The 17,764-nt window shown below is 38.6% G+C and overlaps 1 pseudogene; it reads right to left on the bottom strand.

Annotated features, from left to right (window-relative positions):
* Window positions 1–6,388: 6,388 nt before the first annotated feature.
* Window positions 6,389–7,273, bottom strand: LOC131399763 (ubiquitin thioesterase OTUB1-like; annotated as a pseudogene).
* Window positions 7,274–17,764: the final 10,491 nt, after the last annotated feature.

Raw genomic sequence — 17,764 nt, 5'->3', positions numbered from 1 at the left:
GTGTGTTGAGATCCTTGGATAAATATTTGAAATTATCCCATTGAGGATTCAGAAAGAGAGTTGTCAAGGGAGAGGAAAAAGTTGATTGGATAATATTGAGATCCAATTGAGGATGGACACAATGGCTCTCTTCTTCTATAAGATTGTAAAATGCTCTGCCTTCATTTCATACTCTGGATTTATTAAAATAATATGGGCTATTAAAGAATGATAATATCATCTCATCATCATTATGCAATCACTGTAGTTTATCTTATTAAGTATTTACTATCTGCCATTCATAGCTCTAAGCACTTTGAATGTATTAAATAATTTAATCCTTACACACAACTCTATGAGATAGTTATGAGCTCAATATTATTATTAATTTATTTTTTGTGTAGTGTACATTTCCTCCAATATTTATATTAATATTTGAATGAGCTTCATATTCATTAAAATATAATTGTTAGACTTTAGATCACTTTTACTGATTTCACTGCCCACTTTTTTTTAATCTCACATTTTCATTGCTGTTTAGATCATCATTTTTATTAGTTTTTGTTTCCTCTGGAATATTTAATTGACAAGTTTTTATTTATGAGAATACTTGGGAACCTTATGCATCATTGACTCTGTGTGAGAATGTCCTTACATATGAATAATAGCTCAATTTAAAACTGAGTTTTTATAATGAATATTGTCTGCTTGAAATGTGTTATAGTGGATGGGTCACCCGATGGCCAATCCAATTTTTTATTTTTCTTTATAATAAGGTGTTTGTTATTACTTGGATGGTTGTATAAATATTTCTTAATTCCATAAATTTAAAAACAAAACAAAATACATGTTGTATGTTGACATGGATATCTCATCATTAGCTTTTCTTTGTGCTTTTACCTTGAAGTTGTGAACATTTCTTCAGGCTTCAATGTCTGTATCTTCTTCTTCATTATGAATCCCTGCGTGAAAATTAATGTTTTATTATTTTATTGTTATTTTATTCCTTGTTCCTAGCAGAGTACCTGACATAATTATTAAAGTGATTGAATTCCTCAATGAATTGTTTCAGCAGCTTAGAGAATAACATTTAGAGCTTTCAAATGGTGTTGAAGGGTCTAAAGAGACATCAATAGAGTGAAATCAAAAATCTCTTGAAGAAGTTTAACTCTCCCGTGAAACTCATGATGACCAGATTAGAGTTATTTCTGCCAGAAATGGTTAAGTCAATACGTTACAATATAGTCAATAGCCAAATAGTCAGTAGTCAAAACTTTATAATCAATAGTTAAATAGTCAATAGTCAAAACCAACAATCATCAATCAATAGGTCATAACATCATCAGGCATTTATTTAGATGCTGCTGGGAGTCTGACAATCATGTTCACATTTAAAATATTCTGGACATTTTTGTTAGAAGTTTGCTTGGAAAAATGATCTTAAGTCTGCAAAAGTCTAGGCTACCTTTGTCTACCCATAGGCACAAGTTTCTGTGGATGATATAGAGACATTGAAAATACAAATTGAAAGAGGTTACTCACTATTTTGTTGTACTCTGACCCATGAGCCAGAATTTAGTAGTTTCACAAAGGACCTGAGGGAATTTCTAATGCTTTCTCATGACGATATCAATAACTGGGAGTTTTGGTAGCACCTTTGACTTGCTGCTGGCTCACCTGTCTGCTTGGCAGTGATGCATTGTCTACTGCTCCATGTAGCTGTCTTCAGCTGTTGCTATTGTATCATTTACCTACATTAATGTTTATCTTTTGCTCGGGACAGTGGATGTTTTTTGTTAACCACTCATCTTTGCTCTTATCACCTCTGCTCAGACGGAAGGAGAAAAACGATCAGTGGGTACAAATGGAAGAGAAAGAGACGGAGAAAAATAAGGTAAAATGGAAACTATTGGTGGTGTTTTAAGGAGTGGGAGCACAAAAAGTTGAGATTGTAAATGAATGAATGAATAGCTAAAGAGAAGATAAAGGTGTTCGCACTGTATGGTAGACACTCTAAGAGAAAATATACTTGGAAAGGAAAAAATATTTAGACTATTGCTAAGTAAAATTGGTTCAACAAAACACTGCTCTTATTACAAAAACAAAAACCATACCTTCTTACCCATGCACTGTGGGTTTAAGAAACATATCCTCAGATAAAAGAACTATTGATTTATCTTATTTTCCCCACGACACTCGTATTATACAGGGATAAGTAATCATATAGTGGATTTGTTTTGGGCAGGCTCAGTCAATCATCAGGTGTTCGCTAACCTCTGCCTCGCAAGGAAAATGACAGCATTGCAAGAAAAATAACACATGCCAGAGATGTGGCATGCAAGGATTGAATCTGATAACATCGCTTAGTTTCATTTCCTTTTAAACGAGTCTATTTATGTATGAATGCAGTGTGAAATTACTCCTATGGTTGACATGAGGAAGGAAGGTGTTCACAATCAGAACACTATTGCTGTATTAAATTTTGAGTAAAAGAGAATTACAAAAATCAATTCATCTTTCATAATCAGAAGGATTTATAATCTTTTTAAAATTATACTTTTCTTCCTGAATTTGAACTTAAATTATAATATATTTATAGGTGCTAGGTCATTGATAAATATTAATGGAATTAATTACTTTTATCAAAAATGGGTAAAAATGAAATGCACTTAAGTTTTTAAGGAAGAGCATATGCGAGTATTATGGTAATATATGATATAATATAGACCTGGAATCCCTAGAATTTGGGGACAGTTATTTCTAAGTCTCCCAAATCTCTAGATATAAAAATATTGGGAGATGAGAAGAGATGTAACAATGTAATCATGAGTATTTAAGAATAGGAAAGGGGTTGCTGGTATTTAAGACCCTGCTTGAAAGAGATAAAGAGATCTAATAATAACTGTACTTTCTGATGAAAGCTGGCCAATGTAGAGAAACGACAATGCAGTATCACACTGTTGACTGTACCCAGATATCGTGAGTGAATCCTGCTATTCCTGGAACTGGTCAAGCGTGGACAGTTAATGAAATGGGGAAGACTAGTGCAAGCTGTTGGTCATAGGGAGATGAAGAGTCAATTTTGGATATGTTCAGTGTTTGATATGTGATTTAGACAGGCAAATCGAGATGCCAAGAGGATAATTCAACATAAGAAACTGGAATTCAGAGGAGAGAGGTTAGAAATATGTGGATTATTAGGATATAGATGGAATTTAATCTGTCTGGGACTAGCGTGGGGGTGAGTAAGGCACTCACCTCCAGTGCAGAATTTAAGAGAAAGGCACCAAAATCTTAGTGATCAAGATAAATGATATTTTAACTCAATATTTTAAAAATAAAAAATAATGTAAAAATCCACAATGAAAAAGTATCAAAATTTTAAATGTTTCAATGGGACTGGTTGGGATTACTTAGAGAATGAATTTAGATAGAATAGAGAATAAATCCAGAGACTAAACTCTGGGGCATTTAAATGTTTTTTTAGAAAGAGGAGGAAGAAATAAGAAATGAGGATGGGAAGGGTTGGCCAGAGATCCAACTGAGTGAGTTTCTGAATGCCAGGTGAAGGCCCAGGAAGGAGGTAGTGTTTAACTTTGTCATAAGATGCAGACAGGTTGAGTGGATAATATCTGAGAAATGCCCTTTAGATTACAATTAAAAGGAGAGAGATCATCAATGACCTTGACAAGAGCTGTCTCAGTTGAGTATTGGGGACAAAAGCTGGATTGTAGAGTGAAAGAAAATGAGAACACAAGAAGAGAGGTCTGGATAACACTTTTGAGAAGATTTTTTTTTTAGGTTGTACAATGTGATTTTTTTAAAGGGCTACAATGTAATGGTTTAATATACATATATATTGCAAAATGATTATCACAATCAAGTTAACACTTCCATCACATCACATAGTTAGCATTTTTTTGTATAAGTGTGGTGAGAACATTTAAGATCTACTCTCTTGGCAAATTTCAAGTGTAGACTACAGTATTATTAACTGAAATCACCATGCTGTATATTGGATCATCCAGATCTCCAGTGGATTTATAACTGCAAGTTTGTACCCTTTGACCAACATCTCCCCATTTCCCCCACTTCCCAGTCCCTGGCAACCAATGTTCTATACTCTGGTTCTACGGTTTGGCTTTATTAGATGCCACATAAAAGTTTTGTTGCGGCAGGGATAGCAGGGAAGGAATGACGACTAAAAGGAGGTTTGAGGTCCAGGGAGAGTTTTTCTTCAATGATGGGAGATAATGTATTATATTTGTGAAATTATGGGAATATTCTAGGAAAAAATGGAAAATTGGTCATGTGTGTGATACAGAACATAACTACATGAGTAAGGGAAAGAAGATAGGGAGCGACCGTACAGTGGAAGACTTGGCTTTATAAAGGAGCACGGACAATTCATTCGTTGTAACAACGAGGAAAAGAAAATAAGAGGCAAAATCCTCAATCCTGACCAGATATCCTTCTATATATCTTATTTACCAAGTTGAAGATTTTAAGTCAACTGCTTTTTTTGAAATGCTCCATCCACCTTCTTCATACTCCATTTGACACAGTGTATAATTTCTTGATTAATAAAGAAAAAGTAGAGTTCATCAGATGTGAACTCTTTTTTAACTTTCTATCTCTTACCTAGCTTATTTGCAATAACCGTAATCCTTCCGTTACCTCTTAGAGAGTCTCACTAAAAGGTTGTCTTTCCTCCATAGCACGGGTAGCATTTCTGTCTATGCTGTGGATTCTGTCTCCTTTCATCAATGCTCACACCTTGCTCCATCCATCATTCCGTTTCTTAGCTGTATCTTTATCCTCCCCTTTTCTTCAAGCCCCTCCTGTGCTCTGGTCACTCCCACCTAAAGAAAAATAGAAACCTCTTTAATCCTATATTACTTTTTTTTTTTTTTTGTGAGGAAGATCAGCCCTGAGCTAACATCCATGCCAATCCTCCTCTTTTTTATTTGCTGAGGAAGACCGGCCCTGAGCTAACATCTATTGCCAATCCTCCTCCTTTTTTTTCCCTTTTTCTCTCCAAAGCCCCAGTAGACAGCTGTAGGTCATAGTTGCAAATCCTTCTAGTTGCTGTATGTGGGACGCGGCCTCAGCATGGCTGGAGAAGCGGTGCGTCGGTGCGCGCCCGGGATCCGAACCCTGGTCGCCAGTAGCGGAGCGCGCACGCACACTTAACCGGTAAGCCACCGGGCTAGCTCCCTACTTTTTTTTTCATTCCTACACAATATCCTTTTCCTCTGTAGCTAAGTTTCTTGAAAGAATCTGCACTCATTATTTCATTTTTTCATTCATATTTTTAATCATTATCGGAGCCGTTATCATAATTATCAGTAGTAGAAGTATAAACTACTTCAAACATGCAAAATAGTAGAAATCAATAAAATTAACTCATGAAGTAATCACCAAAATTAAGAAATTCAACAACAAATTAAATCCAAATCATCTGTCTACCCCTCTTCACTTGCATTTCCTTCTACCACACCCAGAGAAAACAGGTAACTCCTTTGAGTTCATTGTTTATCCATCTCAAACATATTTTTTATTTTTTGAGGGGGCAGCAGCACTTTACATTTCTTGAGGGTCTGCCTCCAAGGAGCTCATAGCCAGGGTCAACACCCCACACATGCTGAGATGGGGTAAGAAAAGGGGTGAAGACAATGCAGAGACACCACAGCCCAAGCAAACGGGGTACAAAGCAGGCCCAGGCAGGGGCCAAGGGGTGGGCTGGGGAACAATGGCAGCCTGGCAAGACCTGCCTAGACCTGGGGACCACGGACCATGCGCAAGCTTGAAAGCTGCCCTTCCCCTGCCAGGTTGGCACCTCCTGGGATGCACTGGGGGTGCCCCAGCTCCTCCATCTTCCCCAAGTGGGCCCCCACCATCATGGTGGCCCTCTCCACCCGGGACTCTTCCACTATGCAGACCCCTGATAGAGGGCAGACAGCCAGGGTCTGGGGCCCTTGGCCAGAACAGCAGGGTGGAGGCAGGGCCTATCAGGGAGCGGCTGGGTCCCTGGGCAAATCCATAAGGAACTTCCAAGATTCCCATGGAAGCCTCTGTGCCAGCCAGAAAGGGAAGAAGGGGAGGCCTTAAGAGAAGGAGGCAGAACTCCAAGTAACCAGGAGAGGTCCCCAAGAGGCCCAGCCCCCTCAAAACTGCTCCTGGTGGGGAGGCTTAGGGGTGTACAGGCAGAAGGCCGAGAGGAACTCACCTGAGGGGAAGGGGGACAGACAGATGTATAGCAGGCGGGCAGACAGCAGACGAGCAGGGACACGTACACACTCCGCTCATCACCAGCATCCGCTTTAGTAAAACATGGACGGTTGTGGGATAAAGGGGGAGGGGAGTGAAATATGACCACTTTCAGCCACAAAACCTGCTCTGCACAAGTCTAGCACCTGGCAGAGGGGAGGGCGGGCAGGGCAGTGGCAGGCTGGGGCCAGCCCTGTTTGTAAAGGATATCCTAGTGTCCAGGCTGGTAGAGAAGGTAGACCTGGGCTTGGAGCCCTCGGGGAAGATGTGCAGGTTGCTGGTGCTGCCCTCACAGTGGACCATGTATTCTACCTGGAGGGAGATGCTGAGGGCTGGGCCAGCACAATGATGTGGATGTGGTCACTCTCCTTGCACGTGGGCTCCACCTCCTGCTGGCGGAACTCCTTGACAGTTGCTCGCCCTCCCTGAAGTGCTCAAAGAACTTGCTCTCAGGATGCAGGTAGCCTGAGGTGAGCAGCCACAGGTAGACCACCAGGCAGTCCGAGGTGCTCTGATGATTGAAGGAAGTCAGCAGATCGGCTACGGAGGTCTGCTTCTCCGCCTGCTCCATCAGGCCCATGAACATGTTGTGGAAATCCTCAACTGTGAACTCAGTGAAACCCTGGAGCACCAGGTCCTCTTTGCTCTTGGAAGACACAGCCTTGGACCACAGCAATTCCTTGCTGTCACTCCGCAGCGCCTCCAAGTGGCAGAATCCCACAGCTCCATAGAAGCAGTTCCCATCAGGCCTGGTCTTGCGGATGTACCAGTAGAGTAGTTTTTGTGGAGATCCCTGATCTTCTGTTGATAGATGCTCTCATCCTCAGCACACTCCTCGTGCAGGACCGAGAGCTCCAGCCACTCGGAGACCAGAGGGTTCTGCACAGCAGTCTCTAGTCTCTTGCTGAATTCTCTCCTGCTGAGCCATGATGGCTTCATCATAGGCCAGACAGTTAACATCTTCAATGTCTCTGCCCAGCACACATGTATGTATGCCAAGAAAATATGTGATTTTGCTTTGCATGTTTAAACATTTTATATTAACTTTATCATACTGTGTGCATTCTTCTGCAACTCATTTTCTTTTCTCTCAAGTTTATTAGTGAGATTTATCCAGGCAGGTACACATATATCTCTAGTTATTCATTTTTACTGCTAAATAATATTTATTATGTGGATATGCCACTAATAGTATTGAATTCCAAATGAATGGATATTTGTGTTGTTTCCATTTTTCTTTCATTCAAATAATGTTGCAATGAATATTCTTGAATGTCTCCTTATTAACAAGTAGGGTGTTTCTCTAGGGCAGCAGTTCTCAAAGTGTGGCTTGGGGCTTGTGAGGCCGAATTTATTTTTATAAAATAAGAAATATTATTTGTATTTTTCACTCTCATTCTTTCATGGGTGCAGAGTGAAGTTTCCCGGAGGAGAACCGACACACACTATCACAACAGATTGGGTGTGGAAGTGGATATGAGAACTCCAATTGTCTTCTCTTAAGACACACAGTGAAGAGATTTGCAAAAATTTAAAACAATCCTTTCTTTTCACTATTTTTTTTGTTTTAAAAAACGTAGTTATTTTATTAAAAATGTGTTCTGTATATTAATATATAATTGCTTTATTTTTTAAACAATAAATACTTTAAAATTTTCTGTTTTGATTTTGAGTAAATTACATTTTGGTAAATATAATCTTTATAAACAAAATTTTACATGCCCACGATCCTTAATAAATGTTCAGACTGTAAAGAAGTCCTAATATAAAGCTAGTCTGATAACTTCTGCTATGGTGTATACATTTAAGGTTTGAATTGCTTTGCCTGAATGTACATACATCATCATATTTACTAGATATTGTCTATTTTCTCTCTAAATCCATCTCGTATGAGGAATCCTGCTGCTCCTCAGCTATGCCAAGATTTGGTATTGCTGCTGATTTTTATTTTTTGCCAATTTGATGGGAGCAAACTCTTGTTTCCTTATGGTTTGGATTCTCATTTCTCTCATATCTCATGTGATAGGGCATTTGGGGATACTCGTTGACCTCTGCATTTCCTCTCCTGTGAACTGACTATATGTTAGGTATGACAGTATCAAATGACATACTATAAAATTAATTTTTTGCTGTACAAGTATCAGAATTTAGAATAAATCCATCACATTTTGCTACTCTCTGCCACTGTCATTCTGGCATTTCCACCTTACTATAAGTGGGCATGCTTCTTGGAACTATCCTATAACTTGATGTACCATTTCCCAGGGTCCTTGCAGGACTGTTAAATCCTATTTTCTGGGAAAATGCTCCCATATGGATAAACTCTCCTTTACCTAAATTCATGTTTTGTGCTTCTTAATCCTGCACACTCAGAATCCAGTCCCACGCATATTCTCCTGGCTCCTAAATGAACATGCTACCTAATTCCTGAAGTTTCTTCCATATAGTCTGATTTCTCTCTTAGCAGGTGCAGCAAACCTCTGACTGGTTATGGTGTGACATGACATTTATTGACATAGTGACTGGCGGCGGCGGGCAGAACCTTGGGGTAGGGGTGCATGCTTTCTTGCAGGAGGTAAGGATCTTCTTCATGTTCAAGCAAGAGGGGAGCACTAAGCTTCAGTGGGGAGTGGGGCTCATTTCTGCTGGCACAGAGCATTAGGGGAATCTTGGAATTGAAGATTTTCAAGAGCATCAACCCAAGTGTTCCCATTTCATGGGTCAGGGTCCCATTCTTTCCCAGCCAGGGTCCTGACCTCAGCATATAGACCTGCTATGTTTAAGAGCGTTGGAGATCTTCCACTCTAACATTAATGCTATATCTACCCCTCAGCTTTTTCTGCCTATCAGGTGCAGGAGGTGAGAGCTTCTTTATGTGCTAAAAGAAGACCTTCTATCTTTCACCCTTCATTTTGCCTACAAATTATTCTCAATCTTTAGTTATCTTTTTCCCCCACAGCATCACTTGCATTTATCAATAGCTATCCAATTCCATTGCTTTATAGTCACAATTTATGCCATATGTGTCATTTACCAGATACAGTGTACCTGCTGATGCTGTACCTTGTACCCGAATTCCATCCACATTCACTGCCCACGAAAGTTTTAACACTTGCATTGCTACCTTATGTCAGGTGCTAAATGTATTTTAGCTTCTATCAGTGATAGATCTTCATTACCTTCTGGATGACAAGTGATCCAAACCTAAATTCCATATTTACCATCGACTTTCTCAAATCTCTTCTGGAACAAACTGCCACAAGTTGATTTCCCCCCTAAGCATGCAGGAAATTTACGAGGGGATACTTTTAAGATCATCCCTTGTAGAAGGGAAGGAAGTAAGAGTGAAGAGAGGAAGTTCGGTTCCAATAGAGTTCCAATGAAGACTCCAGTTGTCCTCAGCTTAAGTTGGAATTGCCCTTCAGAAATGAGTGAGGGCCAGGGTGTTTATATCAGTGTCTGTGAGTCATTGGAGGCAGGATACCGGGGAGGGGGCACACCCTTGGACTTGATGGCTTTCTTCAGCGGAGGCTATTCCCAAAGCAGTGTGAGTGGAGGGTTGTTTATCCTCAGCCCTCCCAGTTGGATCAACATGTTCTTCTGAATGGCGCATCAGAGCGTCCACCACACAGCCTCAGCTTGTCCTGTTGTGCTGTCAGTAAATCACTTTTCTATTCATCTAACTATTTCACTTTTAGTTTCTAAAGTTTTGTCTGTACTTCTCCTCTACCATTCTCTTTGTTTTTGTGGGTTTATTCCTTAAAAAAACCTCTTAAATGTAATTTTAGAGGGGTGTGTTTAGTAAACAGAAGTAAACACATGTGTTCAGTCTACTTTATTAACCTGAAATCTGAAGTAGCATTCTGATTAAGGCAGGGTGAAACACACTGTTCCTATTTCTAACACATGTTGTTCTAGCTTTTATTTCATTCCTTCCAGATCTAGGTTCCTGTCCAGAAGGCCTTTCTAGGAAAATTGCTACAGTGACAGAGAAAAGTCTGTCACTCTGACACATGGAGCTGAGGCAGGCTATGACACAACACCCTAGAAACTCTTTCCTCCTTAGCCTGTGGCTAAGGCTTCACGTGTGCGTGCATACACACACACACACACACACACTTATTAGATAGAGGAATAGATTCAAAGCGAAAGGCACAGAGGAACACTATTCTGCTACTTAATTACGTCCTGACTACACACCTATTTTGGTAGCCAGGGGGAAATATTTATTATATCCATATTCAATTTAAAAATGAGAAGGCCCAAGGAACCACCACACTAATATTTTAGAAAGTATGTCCTTACCGTTTCTAATTTGTCCCTAAAGTAATACAGTTAATATGAGCTACATAATTTAGAGCTTGGCCTGAAGCTTATTACGAGAAGATTCCACTTAGATTTAGGTTGCCGTCTATCGTTTTGTCAAAAATGCAGTTCGCATACTTATGGGCTTCAGTTGCTGTGTCATTTCAGGTGAGAGCTCTTACCAGTTCCCAATTAAGTCCAGCCGGCTTCTCTGTACTGCTGACAGACTCGGTGGGGATGATTCTCCCCAGGATTTTTGATCAGTCAAAGGACCATATAGAAATGAAGGAAGACTCCCTTAACTCCACGTAGTCGGAGTTTATTGCAGAATGGAGCTCCTTGATTTCCTGTCTGAAGGGAAAGAACAAACAATGTTGACAATTGTCACTCAAAAATGAAGTGTTATAAAATTTCAAGACCCTTTACTCTACAACAGAGATAATTAACTTTACTAGTAAATTGGCTATTTCACTGGTAAGAATTTTCAGATGAGTAAGCTGAAACCAATGGGGGTTAAGTTGTGTGCCCAAATTCACACAATTATTTAGTGACAGAGCTGGGAATAGAGCCCTAGTATCGTCGTCCCTAGAATTGGTTCCTTTCCAAAAATAATTAAGAGATTGGTGTCTGATTGTTTGTTTGTTATGTTAGATTGAATGATTGATCACGTTTTAGTCATAGGTCTTGTATCACTCCAACATTTTCTTAGTAATTTTTTCCTTCAAATGTGTATTACTGAATTGCCCATTGTAAGTTTCCAGAAATGTCTTCACATTTGAGGTGTCTTGTTCCCTTCCATTGCTAATATGACATCCCATCTAGTCTGTCATGATCTTTTAGAACTTCTGTGAATATTTTTTGCTACTTAGCTCCTGTTCTTTACCCTTGCACCATCGTTAGTAATGAAACACATGACTCCTATCTTTCAACTTCTTGTAAAACCAGTTCAGGTTTCTTTCTTCCATGAGTTCATAATTCTGTGTGTTTTACGTGACTTTGAGAACCCTTTTCTTTTATTCAACGGCATTTATCTCAATTAATAATGTTTTATAATACAGTTGATATTATTTGATTAACTTCTTTCTGCGTGTCTGAACTGCAAACTCCATGAAGGCAGGTTTATATCTGTTTATGAAACTGCTTTATTGGAAGGACCAAGATGACAACATAGGAGGCTCCTGAAGTTCCCTCGCATGGATGCACTGAATGTGCAGCTACACACAGAGCAATTCCCTCTGAGCGAAAAACCAGAAACTAGCTGAGTGACTCCTACACATCAGGTGAATGAGAAAACACTCACACCAAAAAGGGTAGGAAAGGCTGAGACACACTATGGCCACCAACCCCATCGCCAGCACAGTGCCAAACAATTGGGAGAGAACTCTGAAGAGCAGAGGATTGGGACCTCACATCTAGTGCTTCAACATTTAAGGCTCTCATCTGAGGGACAGAGCCCCAAAACACCTAGCTCTGAAAGCCAGTGAGGTTTGCGTCCTTGTGACCCCAGGACTAGAGCAAACAAAGAAGCAGTTCTCAGCAGCTGCCTGAGCACCAGCCGAGCCCTGGCTTTTATCCCCCTCAGGGCTTAGCACAGAGGGAGCAGCAAAAATGCCCATCTCCCAGTCTTTCCCTGGAAGGGGTTTGACTGTATATCTACAAGCTGTTGCCTGAGGGTCTGGCTTCTAGTTAACATGCATCTAGAGGCTGGCTGCAATCCTCCCTGGAGCGTGGGGCAGCTGGTGGGCACTTCTCCTACCTTCACCCTCCAACTAGCTCCAATGACAAAACCAGGTCGCCAGCATCTCTCTGGAAGGAGCTTGTACACATATCTATCATACCAACTTTTATGGCTGCCACCCGCGGGACAGGCCCGCCCAATCATCTACCTCTGAAAATTAACAGGGCTTGTATTCATGTGTCCCACAGGACTATAGCAAACAAAGAGGCAGTTTTTAAATGAACATAGAAGCACACCCTCACCGCTGTACACCCGGGCTCTGCACAGAGGTAATAAGCAAAAACAGCCATTTCTCATTTCCCCCCTGGAAGGGGCCTAACTACATACTTTCCCACGTGCTACCTGAGGGTCCAACTTCTACTCAGCCTGCATCCAGGTGTTAACTCCAGTCCTCCTCTTTGGGACAGTGGTGGGTCTTGGCACACCCTCAATACTGGGAGCCGCTAAGAGTAAAGACGGTGGCTTGGACGATCAATAATGTTTGAGAGACAACCCGGAGCTCAGGCTGGGCTGATTGATGCAGTTCAACTCTTGCACAAGACCACTGTATCAAAACCACAATTAGATACCATCTTACACCTTTTAGGATGCCTATTATTTCTCCAATAAACTTTTGTTGTGTAACAACACAATATAATGGAACAACATGATCAACACAATGATCCAGTTGTCTTTGTTTCCTTTTGTGTATGTTATGGTGATGCCACTTATGCTTTTAGAATTCGGGCCCCAAGGTGCTTTGCGGTCTTCATTGTTTATTCTTTATCCAGCATTTATGACTGTATTTATACCTTTTTTTACACTATATCTAACATTCTGTTTCCCCAGATTCTTTGAGAATGTTGTTCAATGTTCAGGAGACGAGGTACTCTAGGAAATACAATGTGGCTTAAATTAAAGTTGCAGATCTTTTTTGCTAACAGCTCAGAGTCTGTGGTCTTGGGTTGGAGTAGGCAAGAAAAGGCAGAAACAAAGCCTGTGTGGTTTTGGAAGCCCATCATCTCCTTATACCTGTATCAAAAACAATCCCAATCCCAATGCCAACAACACAATATTTTAGTATGACTTCCGTGTCAGGAATTGTGGTAGTTATTTTGCATATTTTATTTGATCTAATTCAACAATAACCCGTTGACTTTGATATTTGCACCCACATCCTAGGAATGACATTTGCTTGAATCCACGCCACTAGGAAATGTAGGGTTGGGGTTCAGATCATGGTCTAACACCAAAGTCCCCTTAATTGAACATCTCACTACACATTTTGAAACAACTTCTTAAAGCAATATCTATGCAAAAACTATAAAAATATTTGTGATAAATAATTGGTAAATTCAGTAATAGAAATAATAAATATTCTTCCATTATATATAAACCAAATATTTTCCTTCTCCATGTTTTATTTTTCTTCACTCCTGTTTCTTTCAGTTCCCTGAAGGCTGGGAATACAGTCTCAATACAGAAAAATGAGGTTTAGTATAAAAGTTTACTTGCAGGTTTCTTCAAGTCTTGACTTTCTGTAAAATCTTTCCCTCTAGGGAGCTGAGGATTTATGTACTTATTTTTCAATATTTTTACTAAACATGTCTACTGCACAACTAAATAAAAGAGTGAACTTTTATTTTGGCAATAGCTTATTGCCACTCAAAAAAAAAATACTTTTAGAGAGTAAACACATTGCGTTTGTATGGCTCACAGATACTTAATGTCTTAGACTAGAGTTTAAGAGTCTGTTCAGTAAGGGGATGAAAAATGAAATGGGCAATAGAAACAAAGGTATGAGAATATACTCTTCAATTGAAATTTTGGACTCTATGTTTGTATGTATACAGATGTAATTGAAATTACTCAATTCTTCTTTTAGTCATTCATTCAACAAGTTTTTTGTCCACAGTGTAGTAGACACTGTCCAAAGTGATGGGTATATGATGGTGAACAAGACACACACATAGTCCCTGTCCTCATGACGCTGCTGTTCAATTAAAAGAGTTAAACAATGATAACGTGTATACATAAACACATATATATTGTGATTAGAACCAGGAAAAAAATAAAATGCTTTGTGATAAAGAACTATAGAGAGGGCCCACTTGAATTATGGTGGAAAGGGAATGTAGTTTCAGTGGAGGCAACATTGCAACCTGGAGATGAAGGATTAGAAGCCAGTCAGGGGTAGATCTGGAGAAAATAGCATCCGGGGCTTACAAAAAAAAAAAAAAACAAGTATAAATGACTTATAGTGGAAAGTGTCACATTCTAGGAAGAGAGAGTGTGACTAGTGCCTGGTGAGAAAGAGGAACAGTGACACGTGTTGAGGTTTAGAGTGGACATGGTTTCAATAGTGTAAGACCTAGTAGAGCAAGACGAGAAAATTAGAATTTATTCAAGTGCGTTGTGAAGCTGCTGAAGGTTTTTAGGCAAATAATGGCATGGTTTGACTTAGGTTTTATAAAAATTACTCTTAGCAAGGATAATAAAATGGAAGAGAACGGATAGGCAAGCAAATGGGCAAGGGGCAGAACTTTCCAGAGGAAAGTTGATGGATAGTGGCAGTGAAGAAGGAGAGAAATGGATAAATTTGAGTCAGGAGGAAAACAATTTTATTAAAATAATGGACTAGATTTATAATTACAGAGTTTTAGGCATGATAGGACCTAAGTGGCATTTAGATAGATGTTTTTAGTGCCTTTTAGAAAACATGAAATAGGCTATTACTGATGTTCTCAATGCGTAAGATGTGCCTTGATGACCACTTGGTTGTTCTAGTGCTACTTAGCTTGTTAGTGGTTTATATAGTCTGTCTCTCTCTCTCTGTCTCTTTGTCTCTGTCTCTGTCTCTCTCTCTGTGTCCACACTTTTGGTTGTGTGCCCTGTCGCAGTTGATACCTGGGACCAAGAAGCAGCAATAATTTCAATCATTCACTTTTGTTACTGTGCTTTCTACATGGGTGAAGAATTAAAAAACAATGATATGCAGACAAATAAAACTTTAATGGATTTCAATTATTCATCCTATTTCTGATTTCCATATTTCAAAAATAAAGAAAGAAACAAAGCAAAGAAAAAGCAAGAGCCAGCAGTTTGCACTTTAGTTGCAGTGGAAGGTAATGGGATAAGAAGGCAGTTTGGATTGGTGTCATGGAAATGAAATTTAAATGTGTTTAAGCCTTTCTTCTTCATTTATTATACTTCAGAACTAAAGAACATTTGTTGCATTCAGTTGAATTTAACTTTTCTTTGATTGTCGCTTGGACTTAGGTAGAGACGTTCTAAAATAAAATACAAGTAATCAACATAAATTATTTTTCTAAAAATACTGTCTTTTTTTCATAAATTTTATTTCAGCTAAGGATGCTTAGTTGGTGTTTCTGGAGGCTCTTCTCATGTAGGCTAGGGTTAGTCTTCCATTTCTGTGTCCCATGGCATGACAACATGTGAAATCTAAGTAGAGGGTGGATATAAACACATTTGACTTTTGTATCAAAGAGTGACATTTTCCTTTTAAAAATATGTTTAGTGCCTTTTCTATGGGCCTCGTTTAATGACTACGTGATGACTATTGTGAGACTGCTTCTGACACATTAAAAAAAAAACCTCAATAGAATATGAGACTTTTTTCAATTATGTGCTTTAAAATGTATTTTAAAAATCTGAAATAAGAGAAAAACTACAGCATCATTCATAATTCGTTGAATTGTGTGTTGAAATATAGTATCATATCCTAGATGTGGGTTACTAATACAACACCAAAGTTTATTGGGCCCAAGTAGTCATTTTTGATTTTTCACCATTATTAGGTCATTATTTTTTATCTATCACAATTGCAAAACGACTTTGCGGAAAAATTCATAATTTGTTATATATAAATTTTGAGTCACATTGAATTCAAAAACAGAGTTCTGTAAACACTTCTGAATGATTATTTTGCTGTAGATGACTAAACTGGAAGGATATTAAACATAATATATACCTTTTTAATCCCCAGTTAAAATTCAAATATAACCTTGTCTGGAAATGGAACAATTAAACTTTTCATACCATATGGACTTAGCTTATCATCTGTGCCTAGTGGGTAAAACTAAGTACTGTAAACTTTTGTATAAACAACCATCCTATCAGGCACTGGTGTTATGATTGTTTCTCTATGTTCTATTTGACCTATTGATTTGCATCTGTTAATCTACCATGCATGTTTTCAAGAAACCTTTGCTTTTTTCAATTAATGGAATGTGTCATACATACAACAGCATACATATGAACACATATATTCACTTTAAATAATAAAACCATAAACTTTAAATAATAAAGCTGATTGGAAATTGAATCTAATCCACTTAGATTAAGAATTCCACCATGGTTTTAATAGAATTTAAGAAGTTTAATTAAAAGAACAAAGGTCCGAGAATACTGATGGATTGCCTCAGAAGAAGAAGGGAAAGTTAGAAGTACTAGTCTTCACAAATACAAGATATATTGTAAATCTATAGTGATTAAGACAATATGGTATGATGCAGTAATACACCATGTTCTATTCTTAATTTAAGAATTTCTATTACAAATTAAATTTGAATTTTATCAAATGTGTTTTTTCTGCAATAAGATGATCATATATATAAGTATATAATTATGTATTAATATGGTGAATTATAGTCATAAATTTTCAAATGATGAATCAATTTTGCATTCCTGGAATAAATTGAACTTGACAATGATTCATTAATTTGAATGCGTTTCTGGATTTCATTTGCTAATATCGTACATTAAATGGCAAATGTCAGGTTGCTTGTTTAAATATTGATGCTTTTCAAGGGTTAGAACTGGTTGGGAATTATGTAAGTCCTTCCCCCACAACCTTGTTCCCAGGTGATAAATTATAATGAGAGCAAGCCCTAAACCAAATTCTGCCAGACCCAAACTATGTGTTAATAGAAGTGGGTACAAGGACAGCCTTACACTGAAGTACAGGGAAGACACTCCCTACACCCCAGGCACTCCAACACTTGGAACAGAAAGCTCACGAAGGCAAATGACCATATTCCAATGGCAGGACTGGCCAGACATGACGGAATCTGATGACAGGACCTCCATGAAATGGACAGATACAGGGACTCTGAACACAGAGGACAATGGGCTACTCTGAGGGGTAAAACTTCCGTGCTTATTGGATTCTTTTATTTCATTCCATGAGTGAAAACTAATCACGCCTATTACAAATAAAATTTGAATTTTATCAAATGTGTTAATGATGGTGTTAATGTGTTGAAAGAAAATTTTATGCTATTTAAATCCCCTCTTGGAATTCCTGATTGGGTTTTTTCAAATATTAACTCATATTTAAAGGCAAACATCAAACCGTTTATCCAGATTTATCATTAAAATAAACTATTACACAAATGATATAGAGATATTCTCTTTTATTATTGCTATTTTTCTCCTATCCTTTTCTGCATCCTACTTTAATCCGTGAACAAA

Source organism: Diceros bicornis, chromosome 39 (assembly GCF_020826845.1).
Source record: "Diceros bicornis minor isolate mBicDic1 chromosome 39, mDicBic1.mat.cur, whole genome shotgun sequence".
Lineage (NCBI taxonomy): Eukaryota > Metazoa > Chordata > Mammalia > Perissodactyla > Rhinocerotidae > Diceros > Diceros bicornis.
This window is presented reverse-complemented; position numbering and strand designations above follow the sequence as displayed.